Source organism: Neopelma chrysocephalum, unplaced genomic scaffold (assembly GCF_003984885.1).
Source record: "Neopelma chrysocephalum unplaced genomic scaffold, ASM398488v2 Primary Assembly neopelma1_71, whole genome shotgun sequence".
Classification (NCBI taxonomy): domain Eukaryota; kingdom Metazoa; phylum Chordata; class Aves; order Passeriformes; family Pipridae; genus Neopelma; species Neopelma chrysocephalum.
In genome coordinates, this window is record NW_020897731.1 from 10,453,860 (window position 1) to 10,457,515 (window position 3,656).

At 40.8% G+C, this 3,656-nt stretch overlaps 1 long non-coding RNA gene across 1 annotated transcript in view; it reads left to right on the forward strand.

Annotated features, from left to right (window-relative positions):
* The first annotated feature begins 206 nt into the window (after positions 1-206).
* LOC113969218 overlaps positions 207-3,656 on the forward strand; it is a 17,498-nt gene continuing 14,048 nt past the window's right edge. The window contains exons 1-2 of the long non-coding RNA XR_003534788.1: positions 207-360; positions 1,862-2,054. This is a non-coding gene — a long non-coding RNA (uncharacterized LOC113969218). The remainder of the gene's footprint in view (positions 361-1,861; positions 2,055-3,656) is intronic.

Below are 3,656 nucleotides of genomic sequence, written 5' to 3' on the forward strand. Positions count from 1 at the left end.
CATGTTCTCTCCCCTCCCTGAACCAGTCCCCACCCCTGCACAAGCATTATTGGTTGTCTCATCCGCTTCTCCCCAATCCCTGGTTTGTTATTGGACTTTGGTCCTCCTGTATCCCCCATTGGTCAGCAGAGCCCTCAAGCCACTCCCTTTCCCTTGGACCTTTGCCCAATCGCGTTGGTCTTTCTAAGCCCTCCCCCGGAGACCTTAAAAGCCTGCGGGAGTTTCAAATAAACCACTTTTTGCCCCTGGAATCCAGAGAAGAGACTTGTGACTCGTTCCTCCTAGTGAAGGGGGATCACGCCACTGAAACCCTCTCTGAGAAGCTGTGAGTGAGGAGTTGCAGGCAATCAGCTCTGTTAGGTACTCTACTTTAGACAAATCTAAAAATTGATATTTCTCCTAGCTTTTGTTTTTTCTAGGGGGACAGAAAAAAGAAGGGATAGGCTTAGGTTTAACTAGGTTTAAAAAGAAATGGCTTATTATGAAGACACACATATATATATAAAATAAATTTCTCATTGTTTGTGGTTTTGTTTTGGAAGGTTTTTTGTCACCTTTGCTTTTTTATATGAGGAAACATTCATCTTCATCGGGAAATAATACATTTTCCAAGTGTATAACTCAACAAAGTGGCTGCTATATTTTAGGGCATATTTTAAAGACAACTTCAAGGTGAAATGCACAGAAAACAAGCTGTGCTATAGTGGTGTGTTTTGATGCTCACATAACCTGAGCTCTAATTTACTGCTGCTTCCTTTCTGCCAACCACTGTTACATCACTGATGTGGTATCCCTTAGTGTTTTGCCTGGTTTCCATTGACCTGACTTTATGCTGAGATAGAACCAAAAGGAAGATCAGAAGTGCATCGCCATAGATGTTGCTGTGTGGAGTCAAAGCACAAAGGTGGGGCTACGTAAAGAAAGAGAAGCTCTATTTTGTTATATATTTGGGGGAGAACAGGCATAACTTAGAACAAAGCCATTTGTAGAAGGGAAAGTTGTAAATAAGCCATTATGTGGCCTTCCTCAAGTGCCTGTACACCAGTGTGCAGAGCTTGGTTAAGCTCTATATTCTGTATATTCTGAGCTTGGTTAGAATATAGAGCTTGGTTAAGCTCTATATTCTATATATTCTCTATTATATAGATAAGAATATGTCTATAATGATTTATGGAAGTCCGTGCACTTCCATAAGCCTGTAAAAAAAGATCAAAATCAAAAAGATTGGGTGCAGTACTATGCACAATTTAGACACTTCCATGAATGGTTACAGCCTATCTAGGAAAATAAAGAAAAGAATATGAATCCTGTGTTAGAGACCTCTCCCATGAAAGTGGAAATATGTTTGTCAAGACCTTCTGATGACTGGTATTGGGGATATTGTGCTGGGGGTATGCTACAGGCCATGTGACCAAGAGGAGATGAGGATAGCTGAAAACTAACAGAAGGTTGCTGCCTATACATTCTTATCTTTGTGTGGGATTTTAACCATCCAGACATTCTCCGGAAGGGCAGCAATATGCAAGCAATTCAAGAAGCTACTGCACTGCATATTGGCTGCTTCCCAGTGCAGATGCTGGAGGGATCAGACATTATAGTAGTGTACATGACCTGCTGTTCACACATCTCTCAGGTCAGGGTCTGAAGGAAAGCTGGAAAGACACACAGCAGAGTTGAGACTCTGGCTTTCAGGAAAGCAGATTTCAATCTGTTTTGGCAATTCCTTTGCCCAAGTTTCAAATTGTTAGGCAGAAGTCCTGCTGGAAGCTGCCATGAAGGAAAAAAGTTCATAAGCAAAATGGTTGTTTTTCAATGAAAACTTACTCAGAGTTCAAAAATTAACTCTATTGCATTTGTGCAGGAAGATGAGAAGTTTTGGCAGAAGAGTCACTTGGCTAGGTAGGGTGCTTCTGGATGAACTGAAACACAAGAACACACAAGAAGTGGAAATTAGGCAACAAAGGAGGAATACAAACAGAATTGCTTGAGCACTTGGAGCAAAATCAGAAAGACCAAAACCCAGCTGCAGATAAAAGTACTGAGGAACATTAGGGGTAAGCAGGAGAATATGCTAGAATCAGTGGGATATTCAGGGAAAATGTGGGTCTATTGATGAGTGTAGGAAAAACAGATGGTACAGAAAAGGCTGAATGACTCCATGTCTTTTTTTACCTCTGTTTTCACAAGCAAAATTTTCAGTACCAGCAAAACTGAAGGTTTTGGGGACAATGTGGGATAGAGGAGCAACAGGTTAGGGACTGCTTAGATAAATTGAATGTATTCAAAACCTTGGACCATATTATATTTACCTGAGGGCACTGAAAGGTTGACTGAGGTGATGCAATTAGATAAGGTTGCTGAATTTAGTTCTGCTAATGATTTTCTGGCTGTACAGCTGTTGCCAGGAATGCTTGGATTGACATTTACAGCCAAGGACAAGGCTGATAGTCCACACTAGAACAAATGGCCAATGATAAAATATTAGGCTAACCATATAGCTTAGGTGAGGGGTTTCCAGAGAAGAAAGAAGTATATACTGCAGAATGCAAGAAATAAGTGCATTGTGAGAAGCCTTATATACTCCCAGAAAAAAAAGAAAAAAAAAGTTTTGTTCGATTGTGCTTGGCCTATTAATTTTAAAGGATGTGCTTTGTGCTGAATATTCTCATGAGGCCAGCAACTGAATGCTTTCTCAGTAACTATCTCTCCATGAATAAAGTGTTATGAATTTCTGTCTTGGCCTTTCTGTAGACCAGCAAAAACACCTGCTGCCCCAACCAACTGCTCATGAGATTATTATTTTCTTGACAAGAAAGCATTTTTCTCCCTGAAATTGTCACTAAAACTTGGTCTGACAACCTAGCCAGTCAAGACTAAAGTACTTTTGACTGCTGCATTCATATTGGTGTCTGCAAATTAATTTTGGAAATTTAGACTATACTGCTAATGCACCATCAACTTCAGTGATGCAGAGTCCATATCTTGCTTTCTTTCAGGATTATCGGATCCTATCTGACATACAACTTGTCAGGAGTGCTGAAATGCCTATGATAGTGTATTCATGATTTTAACTGAAGGACCTGCCATCAGCTGTTTGGTTTGACCATGTCCCTACTACTCTTTCATAGCTATGGATCTAAGTTAGTGATAATGGATTTTGATTGTGTAAACACCTGGGATTTTCTCAAATTGGACTAGAACAAGAGAATTTATGCATGAAATGAAATATCTGCTATTGCTACTTATTGAATCAGTCAAAGAATATAAGAAAAAAAAGTGAGGTAGTTGACCAATTACACAGTGCAAATAGGATGAAACTGGTTTTCCTTGATTTCAGGAAAAAAAAAAATTAAAATTATTGGAAACACAGTGTGGTAGTTTGGCCTAGGCCTTCCTTGGTGACCAGTTTGTAACCAAGGAAGTGCCCAGATTTACCCGGTATTCCCTACGATTTTTACGTAAGCCGGGGTATAAGAAGAAAGGAGGAAGGGCCTTTGCCCTCTTTCCTTCCGGTGGCTTTGGAAGTGCGGGTTCCCTGCTGTTGAGTCTGCTGGGTTGGGGAGTGAGGCCTGGTAAGGCCTTGTCGACCTTGGGAGGTGGAGGCTGCCAGCAGTCGCTCCAGTGTGACTCTCCGTTGTCCCAAGGAGAGTAGTAAG